General features: G+C 34.5%; 1 long non-coding RNA gene across 1 annotated transcript; it reads left to right on the forward strand.

The window, feature by feature from the left end:
• The first annotated feature begins 11,480 nt into the window (after positions 1 to 11,480).
• On the forward strand, positions 11,481 to 12,699 carry LOC114383140. Its single transcript, XR_003660410.1, has 2 exons — positions 11,481 to 11,826; positions 12,334 to 12,699. It is a non-coding gene; the product is annotated as an uncharacterized LOC114383140 (long non-coding RNA).
• The last annotated feature ends 575 nt before the right edge of the window (positions 12,700 to 13,274 follow it).

The raw sequence follows: 13,274 nt of genomic DNA on the forward strand, positions 1-13,274 counted from the left end.
GATCCTCTAAATAAAATTAACGCCAATTCTGTAATTCAATCATAAAAAGTGATATCAAAATGCTTTCAAGAACTAGAATTATAACTTCTTCTTTTTTACCTTTACAAGACTAAAACGAGTTTATTTTTTAAATTATAATTAGAGTGCTATGGAATTTTGCGGGTAGACTTGGTCATTTGATTACTTGTTTTATTTTTTGTAAATGTAGGATGGCTACTTGGTGCCGGAAATGCATCTATTTGAAGCCCAAGTAGGAAAAATTTGCCCCTGAATATCAAGACAAGTAAACTACTAATACTCATTGCGTCTTCTTCAATTAGATGGCTCTTAAGATTTTAATTTATTTAAACAGATATTCTTTCAAAACTAATTTAAACTAAAGTCAATTCTGCCTTGCTGCATCTTTAAAAATGATGTTCTCCAAGCCTTCAACTATAAGATTAACCAGTACTGCGTATTCAAGTATGAAATACAATGTCTCTGTTAATCCTAAGCAAATTAATGTTACTAATTCATTTGTTTTTCTTATTTTGGCACTGTTTCAGAGTCAAATTTTATTTCGTGGATGTGAATAAAGTACCTCAGACTCTAGTCAAGCGTGGCAACATATCTGTAAGTATGAATTTTCATTCTTAATTATTTCTGGTAACTATGTGTTTGTTACATACATAATTTCGTATGTGTTTGTTGCATACATAATTTATTCTAATATTATGTTTATATATACACCAAACTTCATTAATTTATTCTATTCTAATAAGGAGTATTATATTTTTTACTCATTCTTCTGTTGTAGTTAATTTAATATTATTTTATTATATTTATTGATTGTTAGTCATATAGATAATTTTATAATTTTGTAATATACATAATTTTGTCATTATAAATAATTTCTATTAATTAAAAAATGACTTAGAAAGTGCATGTTACTACATCGCTGCCTACCTCACCAATGATGTAGGAAATCTAGGTTACAACATCCGCAGCCACCACCGATGTAGAAAATCAAGGTTACTACATCGGTGCCTACCTAGCCAACGATGTAGAAAATCCATGTTACAACATCGGTACCTCAGCTACCACCGTTGTAGAAAATCCAGGTTACTACATCGGTGCCTACCTAGCCAATGATGTAGAAAATACAGGTTACAACATCGGTGCCTTAGCTACCACCGTTGTAGAAACTACTACATCGGTGAATTACTACCCGTTGTTGAAAAATATGGTTGGGAGTTTGTTAGAATAGCATGCAGTTCATGTATCATTGATGCATTAGTTTTTGATAGACAATTTTTATTTAGGACATAGCACCCAAATTATAGTACCCTCTTTGTTGGTAATGTCAATGGATGCCTTGTTTAATATAAGAAAGAATATTTCATTTAGTAACTCCATCTTAAATCTTCCTCTCTAAATTTTGATGTAAGGGAAGGGAGAATTAGATAGGGACAGATAGTTGGAAGGGATTAGTTTGTTAGTTGAAGGATGATAGTTAAATAAATAGGCGAGGATAAGGATGGAAGGGGCATTCAGAGAATTAGAAAATTTCTAAAGAAAGCCTTGGAGGAGAATTGTTTCTGCTACTCTCTATTGTTCAATAAAATTGTACATTTTTTGGTGTTATTGTTACTTGTTAGGGCAAAGGGGAAGGGAAAAGTACCCTTACAGTAGTTAGTTAGAGGAGGTTAGTTAAATAAATAGGAGGATGTTAGGAAAGAGGGAGCATTCTGAATTATCCGCATTTGGGAATTGAACAAATCGTAGAAAGGGGAAGCCTTTGAGATTAATCCTCTCCTTTTCGTAGAAAGGGGAATTGAACAAATCGTAGTATGCTAGTTTTTTTTTTTTTTTTTTAAGTTTTTCATTTTTCTCGATTGTAAACATAGTTAGAATGGCCTGAGCTTGCATGAATCATCTGTACTTAATGTATGATTTGTTGATGCATGACAGGAACATGCCACCGCTGTATCAAAAGGTAGACCTACTCCAGCATTAAGTGGAAGTGCATATATCCGATCTTTAAACATGGAAGATTTCAAATATGCTCATCAATAGGTATATAAAAAGGAAATTTCTTTCATGCAAAATCCTTCCTAAAAAATAAAAATAAATAAATAACTTTGTGATATTGAAGCAGGTCTGTGCAAGTGTTTCTTCTGAATCCATAAATATGACCGAGCTTCAATAATGGAACGAACTATATGGTGAAGGTGGTTCAAGATTTAAGAAAGCATTAAGCTATTTCATGTGATAAACCCTTTGTACAAACGTTTCCCCCATTACTGTTAGTCTCATAACGCTTGCAGGGCTTGATGCCAAGCTATTTTATCTATAAAAATGAAATACAGGTTTTTGAAGTACCTTTTTTCTTTCTTTTTTTAAACCCTAACCTATGGGATGTTGGGTTTTGGCCATTAATAATTTGTTTTTGTATTTCAGAAGTCAAATGAATCAGCTGAAATTATAATAACAAACTTAGTGATGATAACAATTTCAAAGGAAGGACTTTATAGAATACTTATAGATCAGTTAAAGCAATTTTAGAGTTGAGTTGGGTTTTTGCCATTATACATTGATTTGAATTATGGCCAATATATTTTATATTTCCTAGAAAAAAAACTTGAATTTTTTATTGGGTTGTGATTACTATCTATTTTGTCAAGTATTTGATTTTAGTTTCTTTATTTTGGTCCTTTGTCCTAAGAGGCTCTTTTGCATGTTTGGTTTGGCTGTAGTTGTTTTAAATGCTTGCTCAGGGATTTCACCAAGTTTAGCCATGCTGATTATCTCAAGTACAAGTCAGAGAGCAGGATTGTGCCTGATGGTGTGAATGCAAAGCTGCACCTACATGTGGATGAAATTTCATTGCATGTTGCTTTCTTGATGCTTGAAGACATTCATTTGTTTATTTATACTTGGATCTGGATTTGTTTGAAGCATATTTTGCATTCAACTGATTTTTTTAAAGTTATTTTTAGCTTATCTAGTTTACAAGTGGGAAAAATTCATTCTTTTGATTCATTTATATGGGTTATAGACTGAATTTTAGGATCAATAGCTGGAAATGTTTCAGCTATGATATGACAGTATGAGTTGCTAATAGCACTGTTAAGTTGCATCTGATTCTTGATATGAAAAATTCATTCACTACAAATGCCGATAGAAACTTGGATTTCTTTCTTAAAATATGAAGAGTTACTCCCTACAACAGGCTAGTTGTATGTAATCTCTCAGAAACAGAAACAAAACAAGAACAAAAATATAGATGGTTGCAAACACATATTCTTGGTTGATGGGCATTTTTTTCTCCTATATTTCTACCTTCAATTGAATTATACTTCTGGTGTTGTGCATGTTTGGGTGAGAGCAGTGCTAAGAATGGTTATCTCCTATATTTTTGCCTTCAATTGAATTATACTTTTGGTGTTGTGCATGGTAGGCATAAGTTAATGACTTTTACCTACAGTTGGAGGGTGTAGGTACAAGTTAATATTTTTACCTACAGTTAGAGGTTGTAGATATAAATTAATGACTTTTACCTACGCACATTGTGAATTTTAGGAGAAAGTATATCAATAGGTAAAACCTATACTGACAGACGATAATCCGTCACTGTACGCCCCCTCAAAGTTGATGACCACAATGTTCGTAGGACAAAGTTTTTATTACATTTACCTACACATTTTTAACATCTAGTGATGGTTTTTGTCCATAAGCATAGGTCATTTTTCTTGTAGTGATAGGACTCAACATCCTTTGTCTTTATGTTTTCCTAGGAGTCAGCATCCTCTTTCTTTATGTTTCCATAGGACTCAACATCCTCTGTCTTTATGTTTCATAGGATTCAACGTCTTCTGTCTTTATGTTTTCATAGGACTCAACGTCCTTTGTATTTGTTTTATAGTACTCAACGTCCTCGCCTTTAAGTTTCATAGGACTCAACGTCCTCACCTTTAAGTTTCCATAGGACTCAACGTCCTCTATCTTTATGTTTTCATAGGACTCAATGTCCTCTGTCTTTATGTTTTCATAGGACTCAATGTCCTTTATCTTTATGTTTCATAAGACTCAACGTGATGTAAGCTCCATTGGAGCTTGTAGGCCTAGGATCTTCTTCATCAATGGATTCATTTGCTTCTTAGAAGATGAATGGCAGCGGAATGGAGAAGGAAGAGAGAGAGGAGACGCCACTTCAAGGAGAAGATGAGTCTAGAAGAAGCTCACCACCATAGGAGGCCATGGATAAGAGCTTGGAGGAAGAAGGAGATGAATGAAGGGAGAGGAAGAGAAGAGCACGAAATTTTATGCTCTAAAAGAGCTCTGAAATCTGAAGTTTAATATTCAAATGATCAAAGTTGAAAAAATGCACACACATGACCTCTATTTATAGTCTAAGTGTCACACAAAATTGGAGGGAGATTTGAATTTATATTCAAATTTCACTTGAATTTGAAATTGAATTTGTGGAGCCAAAATTTCACTAATTATGATTAGTGAATTTTAGCTATGGTTCAGCCCACTAATCCAAGATCAAGTCCAAGATTCTCCACTAAGTGTGCTTAGGTGTCATGAGGCATGTAAAGCATGAAGAACATGCACAAAGTGTGACTATATGATGTGGCAATGGGGTGTAGCAAGCAAATGTTCACCTCCCCCTCTAAAATTTAATTGGATTGGGCTTCTCCCAATTCAATTAAATTTATTTCTCAACACACACATCAAATATTCACTTAATTCATATGAAATTACAAAACTACCCCTAATACAAAAACTAGTCTAGGTGCCCTAAAATACAAGGGCTGGAAAATCCTACATTTCTAGGGTACCCTACCTACATTATGGAGCCCTAAATACAAGGCCCAAGATTAAAGAAACCTTAATCTAATATGTACAAAGATATGTGGGCTCATACTTAGCCCATGGGCCCAAAATCTACCCTAAGGCTTATGAGAATCTTAGGGCCTTCTTTTGCATCTTTGGCCCAATCTTCTTAGAGTCTTCTATCCAATGCCCTTGGGGGGTAGGATTGCATCACAATGTCCTTTGTCTTTATGTTTTGTAAGACTTAACATCCTCTATTTTTATGTTTTCATAGGACTCAACATCCTCTGTCTTTATGTTTCATAGAACTCAAAGTCCTATGCTTTTTGTTTCATGAGACTCGTTTCCCTACTTTGTCGTTGAACTCAATGTTCTTTATTTTGTCGGTACACCAAATTCTTTTTTCAAAAAAATTCTCTATTCTCATATTGTGATCTATCGAATAATCATCCGAACATAATTAGTGTCTTTGTTTTTACTTATCTTTTACTTTGATTAAAAGATAAGTAAAGAGGGACAGCTGTTAGACCCTAATTATGTCTGGGGCCCAAAAAAACAAACAAACAAAAAGAAAAATAGAAAACAAATAAAAGAAAAGAAAATAATAGAAAAATGAAGGATAAAAAAAGAGAAAAGAAAATGAATAAAAAATGAAAAAAGAAAAAAAAAGAATAAAATAAGAGTAAAAAACAACATAAAAAATTAATTAAAAGAGAATGTAATAAAAAAAAAGATAAAGAAAAAAAATAAAAAATAAAAGCAACGTAAAAAAATGAAATGAAAAGAGAAGAAGAAAAAAAACAAAAAAAAGAGTAAAAACACAAACGTAAAAGAAAAACAAATAATAATAATAATAATATATTTTGTGGCCTATTGGGCTCTCAAAGAGAACCCATTAGGTCACAAAGAAGCACAAGATAAAAGCCAAAAAAGGAGGGGAAGATTAATGCACAGAGAGGCATGGATCTCGAGGAGGAAGAACGAACCAACCCAGCAACGCCATTTGGTGAGCTTTGTCAGAGAAGAGGGAGGGGTCATCAAGTAACCCCTCATTCCTCTCTCTCTCACACACACATTTTCTCTTCTGATACATTACTTACAAATAAAGACTTTGAAGTGATAGTGAGGGCACATGTGGTGCGAAAAAAGAAAGAAAAGAGTATGAATGATTATGAAAAAAAAGTGAAAAAATTGACCCTTAAATAGAAAAGTTTATAGGTGTTTCTTGAACTCTTTTCTATCTTATACTTTTAATTTAGACAAAAGAACCTTTTTTTTTAACTCACACAAATCTCTCTTATTTTATAAATACACCAAACTTAAAAACAAACCATTGTTTTTATATGAAATCGAAAGCATATATTTTACGGTTCCATAAAAATTTTGAATGCTATGAAGGATAAAAAGGAAACAAAAATAATGATCAACACATTTTTGCTGAAATTGACCATACCTCCATATTGCACAGATATGCTAGCCAACTTGACCATACCTCTGGTTTCGATCATGTCCTGGTGTACCAACCCATGTAAATGACACTCAGTCGCAACCTGTAGCATCTGCCTTACAACCACAACTACATCTTTTTTCAGTATAACAACTATCCTTCCTGATAAGTGTGAAGGCAGAGTAAGTTCTAGTACAAGTAAAAACATATTGCTAAGAGAAAAATATTTGGAGAGCCACTTAGCCAAGGAAAAAAAAATCACATTCAAGATAAATTAGAACTTACTTGGCCAATATCTGATCTAGCAGTTCTCCACCCTCACATAACCTAAGAAGGTAATTGTCACAAAGTTCATGTTAATAATAACATTGATGTATATATAAAGGAACATTAGAAAGTATAAACACAACACAAATGATTTGATGAATCAGCTCCCGAAAGATATATCCAGAGTACATTGCAGTTAAGTGATGCTCAAAACCATATGAACACATTGAAGCAGTATAGAAAAGAGACTAAAAAATAAAAGTAACTTACTCCATAACTATGTACACATATGAATCATGCTCAAAAGCATTAAAAAACTTAACCACATTTTCATGGCCAATAAGTTCTTTCAATATCTTGACTTCTCGCTTAACATCCTCAACCGTAATGGGGAGAACCATCTGCCACCAAAATTCAAGGATTGATTCAGGAATGCATGAAACTGGATAAGAAAACAAATTGGAACATAAATAATAAGAAAACAATGAAAAAGAGTTTGTGTAAAACTCCTGTACACAAAACCAGTTGCAGGCATCAACATCGCTAGCCAGATTCATTATTACCTTACCACTCTTTATTTGAAGTGGGTGTTTGGAAACAGATCAGGGATGAGGTTGGTCACATCACAATGAACTAGCTTTTAGGTTTCTCACATCAGGGACACGATTTGTTGGTTGTAGAACATGTTACCAAATACACACTCGAGTTCACACAATTCCATATAGCATCAATTATCTCTATCATGACCTTCCTAGGAGGATACCACAACATAATGGTGAGAGCTAAAGTGAAATGCAAAATGGAATTGTCAACAACTAGTACTATTTTCTACAAGGAAGAGGGGGGAAAGAAAACATAACCAAGTGGTTTTATATACAGATTGCAAAGAAAGCCATAATTAATCAACCTTGTATGTCAGATTAAAACTGGGCATACAAAAACTTCAACCTTGAAACCAGAAATTTAAGCTAATTGAGGTAAACATCGAACAAAATAATATTAATAGATGCAGTAGGGGAATCAACAGACATTTCAAGAAAACCCTTTCCAATCAACGAAGCAAAATAAATAAATAAAATTCATCCTTATCCCATACTCCAAACAAATTTACCAATCTCCAGCACCAAAACCCATTCTCGAAGTCTTTCTCGTACCCGAAATCCGTTCGCTTTCCACATGGAACATGGGTTCCTTGCCGACGTGCACCCGCTTTGTCTTTGGCGCGTGGGTTCTTCCGCAACTCCTCTAGCACTTGCCACCGTTGACCCTACGATGGTTGTTTCTTCTGTGCCGTCACCAGCTCTGGCGACGCTGCAGCCGCCGACGTGGCCGAACATTTGTGGTTACGATTGGATGAGGCAGCGTTGTTGTTGCAACTGGAGTTGCTGACCTTGGTGGCAGAGAAACAAAGGCAGCAGGGACGACGAAGAAGGGAAGAAGGTGGATGGGGGTGGTGGTCAAAAGAGACTTTTGAATGAAATGAGAGAGAGAGAAAGGAACAGAAAAAATGGTGTTGGCATTGGCGTGGCATTGCCAAAACTAAACTAAATACTTCCAATAATTTAATTGAAAGTAGGAGTAAGAGATGAGGAAGAAGGAGTGGTTGGAGAGAGTGAGGGAGAGGTGGGTGCCTTTGATGGGATCAGGGTCAGAGAGAGCAAAGAGGATAAGGGGTTTGGGTTTTGGGGTGGAGGACAAAGTGGATGGTGAGGGAGCGGGTGTCTAGGGAGAAGGGGTCGGTGTGGGGGTTTAGAGACGAATGGGAATGAGGTCGTGGATGCAATAGGGTAGGATTGGAGGAGGAGGGAGAGAGAGATTAAAAATAAGATGTAAGATGAAAGATGAAAATAAGGATGAGTGTGAGAGACTTCTTGCATTCCCTCGAAGATTGTATTCTCGCATTCTACATCGATTCTTTAAGAACCGATGTCGTAATACGCTTTCAAATACGGATGTCGTGAGAGACTTCTTGCATTCCCTCGAAGACTGTATTCTCCCATTCTACATCGGTTCTTTAAGAACCGATGTCGTAATATGCTTTCAAATACGATTTTCATAAAACCGTCTTTAAAACTTTGTAAATATTTACAAAAATGCCACCGCTTTACTCACGACATCGGTTTTGTTAGAGTTGTTGTAAAACCAGCATCGTAGAAGACCATTTTTGTAGTAGTGACGTTGAAGCACTTCACTATTTCGATCCTCACAAACTCAAAAAAATAAGCAGTTAAATAAAATAAAAAAAAAATTAAACTTTACCTTTTCAATTATCAAACCTTTACTAGTGGAGGACCTTGCAGACTTGGTCGGCGAGGGCACAGAGAAGCACTTCATCGTATTCCTCTCCCTCGTGGGCCTTTCACTCAGCGTCGACGTAACTGGATCTTTCTTACTCTTCTTACCCTTACCCTTCTCTTTCTCTTTCTCTTCTGCTTTGTCTTCCTCTTCTTCTTCAATTCTTTGTCTTTGACATCGTCTTTCTCCTCTTTGTTTTCGTTGATCTCTTCTTTCTTCTCCTCAACGACATCTTCCTCTTTGGTCGATGGCATTCACGTCCTTGGATTTTGCAGCGGCATCGTCTGAGGAAGCGCCACTCTTAGGAATCTCCAATTTTTCATGGTCGTCGTCCTGGAGGGGAGGCTTGGTGTCTTCTAGGGTTTCGATGGCCATGTTTTTGGTGGGAAGGGGGGAGAGAAATTGGGAAATCTAGTGGAGAACGAAACAACGTTGTTGAGGGTTTGGGAGATTGAATGAAGGAGGTGGAGGGAGAGGGGGTTTGTTGTGGAGGAGGTGGGTCGGAGAAGGAAGAATTGAAGGAGGTAGAGGAGGAGTTGGAGAGTGAGAGGAAGAGTGAAGCGCAAGAGAGTAGAGGGAGGGAGAGATATAAAAATTAAAAATACATTCACTTCTAAGACGGTTTTAGACAAATTGTCTTGGAATGACAACCATTCTAAAACGATTTTCGCGAAACCATCGTAAAATGGTAGTTCCCAAAACGATTTTCGTAAAATCGTCTTCATTGAAAAATTTCGTATTTAGAAAATTGTCACTGCCTTATATACTAAGACGGTTCTTGAGGAATCATCATTATTTCATCGTCGTAGAAAATCTTTTTTCTAGTAGTGAGTGTCTCATGGTTTTAAATTATCATTGTGGTCACAGGTGCTGCTATTGCAACTACTGCAATGTGAATTGCGCTTATTGTAGTGTGAAACTATTATACATTTGTGCTGAATGTAAAAAAGATTTTACATATATTCTAATTAGGCTTAGTTATGTTTTTTATTCCTAATAAATATCTAATTTTTGTGTTTGCTCCCTAATAAATTTTTATTTTGGGTTGAATCCCTAATAAAATAACACATTTATTTTTTATCCTTGATATTTTATTTTAGTCTCTAATAAATTAGAAATTTTTGTGTTTACTTCTTCACAAATTAGCAAATTTTGTATTAGTCTGTATTAATAGAGACTAAAAATAAGTGTCAAAGACAAAAAAAAATATTATTTTATTAGAAATTCATCGTAAAACAAAAATATATTAGAGAATAAATATAAAATCAGATATTTATTAAGAATTAAAAACGCATTTAAGTCTTCTAATTATTAGTATATCTTTTATTCATAAAATAGTATAACATTTCATTCATTAAAGATATGGTATCCTCCAACATCCAATAGGATCACACCCATTTGACCATTGACACTTAAAACTTAGAATATATGATTGAAGCATGAATTATTATTATTATTATTATTATTATTATTATTATTATTATTATTATTATTATTATTATTATTATTATTATTATAAAAAGTGAAATAAAATGATGTTATGGTCCCATTGCGGCTAATATGCGGATGCATTTTGGCATTTCATGTGGTCGAAATTCACATCGCAATTGCAATGCGATTGCGGGCACTCCACAACAATATTGGGGTCGCAATTGTAATTGCGGATCACAATTTACAACCATGGTGTGTCTAGGCCTGGATGTACATGATCTCTAATTTTCCCCCAACTTTTTTGTAACTTCAATGAACATGTGTTCTGGGACCTCACGATGCCTTACATTTGTGTAATCATCTTTTTATTAGGTCTATGGTTAATCGTCACAATTGCACCCACTGTCACGCGATCTTTACCTTATGAATTTTATTGCCTCCTTAAATTGTGATAAAGTGCTCGCCTTGTCATTTCATGGATATTAACTAATAATATTGATAGTCATATTCACGTGGTCTCTGGCTTGTCGCAGAACCAATTCTGCTTACAAACCAATTTGATTTGTTTTTTAAGTGTTAAAAATATGATAGAAAAGCAAAAAGACAAAGTCATTCATGATCAGCCATCAATATTAATGTGCAGTAGCAGCACCGCTTCTATAACATTTCATGCTTAACAAGCACTGCACTCCAATGGTAATAATAGCTAGAAAAGTGCCATTCCTATCAAGCACGGGTGCTTCTTAATCAATGCGACGCAGTTGCTCTTAGGTTGAATTGCATTCAATGTAAAATGGGCTGCAGGCGTGGACCAGGTGCTTCATGTTTTGCCATAGTTTGCTTTTAATAGATAGTGCGGTGATATTTGAAAATCTTATTATTTTAAACATTCTTCTGACACTTTTCATTTGTCTTTTTCTCTCATTTCCAATCAAATTATATCACTTATTATATTTACACTAAATCGACTCCTAGTGGACACTAAACCGATTTTGATTTCTTTATTATTTATTTTACGAACATTTGCGTTGAACTAGCTGACGCTTTATACTATTTTATTATGTTTTACAATATTTTCTTATTATATGCGTCGGGTAAGCCGAGGCTTGATAATATTTTTATAATTTTTATTTTATTTTTATTTTATGCGTTGGTAGTATATGTTATTTTTAATATTAAATACCAATATTCTAAGAAAATTTCAACATTCGATCGCATTGCCCCTCTGTGCCGGAAAAACCTAATCCAAAATTAAGTTTCAATTTCATACACTGACCTCTCAATTAAGTCTCAACCACGATGGAGTGAAGGAGGGTCCCTTTCCATTCAACGCAGTTATTAACCCTTCTCACATTCTCATGGATTTTTGTTTCTCTTTCCATTTCACCAATAACCCTTGTTTTTGTACCTAAGCTATTTGGTGAAGCTCTTGAGCGAGGAACCGGCTTCTTCAAGTTAATATCATACTACCAGACACAGTCAGGACCTTCATACTGTGGTCTCCACACTCCTTTCGTTCGTTGTCCTCAATGCCCTTGCTATTGAACATGGAAGGAAATTGAAAGGTATGTTTCTAATATCATACTACTAGACACAGTCAGGACCTTCATATTGTTGATTGATTTTCTTGGGTTTTTTTCTGCTAATAAACGTTTTCTCTGTTAAAAGTTAATTCCTATACTGTGTCACTCTCTGCCCCTTTATTCTTTTGTGCTCATTGAAATAATGAAATCATTTCAGCCATAGGATGAGTTCAATAAACTGATCCATTTGAAGATTTTTATTTTATGTATGAACTATGAAGTTAAATAAGGCTAACTGGGATTGTAAAAGGCATTGATAGTTTAAGCAGTGACTTAAATACTTGTTAACTAATTGGCTTTGATATGAGTTCAACACCCCTTTATCCTTTTGTGTAGATTATCATACTTGTTTTGGTCTGACATCACACTACTCTTTGTTTCAATTTCATTACTTGCAAGTTTAAAATACATTTCTTGAACACCAGTTAAATTATGGAACTAGAAAACTTACTGAACACTAGAAACTTTTATGTTTCTTTGATACTGCAGTGCTGAACAATGTGATAGTGAAACTGATCCAATTGATAACGAGAAGTACCTAAGTGAGTATGCAATGAAGATATTCTCCAGGCTACAACTGCACGTATAATCATTGCAAATTATTGTTTATTATCACAGTACGTACTCTTAATTGAAACAAGTTCTCCAGATTGCTAACTAGAATGTGAGTTTGACCATTTCCTTCTGCTTCCTAGTCCCCTATATACTGCATGAAGGCTGCACTTTGTGCCTTGCAAATTTAAATTAACTGCACTTTGTGTCTTTGCAGTTATAATTTTTCATTCTTTAAGTTACGAACCTCATTCAGTGACATGATTTGTGTAAATGCTGCGGAAAAATCCTGAGTCGAGCCAACTTTAAGTTTTTCTTCTTTGCATTTATTAAGGCACTGCTGATTTATAGATTAAAACTAGTTCTGAAAGAATATGATATACATGTGCCATTGTCTATGTGGCTTACATGATTAGATCTGATTGTCTTTAAGTGATAAATATGACCCAGATGTTATCTGACAAATTTATTAAATGCAGATTTATATTACTTCCCTCATATTTTTCCCTCTCATTTTAAAAAAATATTTTTAGCTTTTATTTTTTGCACCTTATGTATTGTAACTTTTAAGCAAGAGCAATTCTTCTAGATTATTTCCTCAGTTTTTCTGTCTCCTCTCGGGTTCTATTCTTTCTGTAATATATTTAATAATAGAGTCAGCTAAACCGACGTTGAGAGAAAATAATTAAATATATTAAAACTAAAGTAAAAAATGTCTTGGGGAATGCCCGATCCTACTTGTGACGATATAAATGTCAGCTAAGCCGACTCTACTTGCGTCCACCTTTGGAAGCTGATGCTAGCAAATATTATATAAAGAAACTTGCTCTTTTTTCAAAATATATACATCTATTCAAAATAAAAATTAAATAGATTCA

The sequence above is a fragment of the Glycine soja genome, chromosome 14, assembly GCF_004193775.1.
Source record: "Glycine soja cultivar W05 chromosome 14, ASM419377v2, whole genome shotgun sequence".
Classification (NCBI taxonomy): domain Eukaryota; kingdom Viridiplantae; phylum Streptophyta; class Magnoliopsida; order Fabales; family Fabaceae; genus Glycine; species Glycine soja.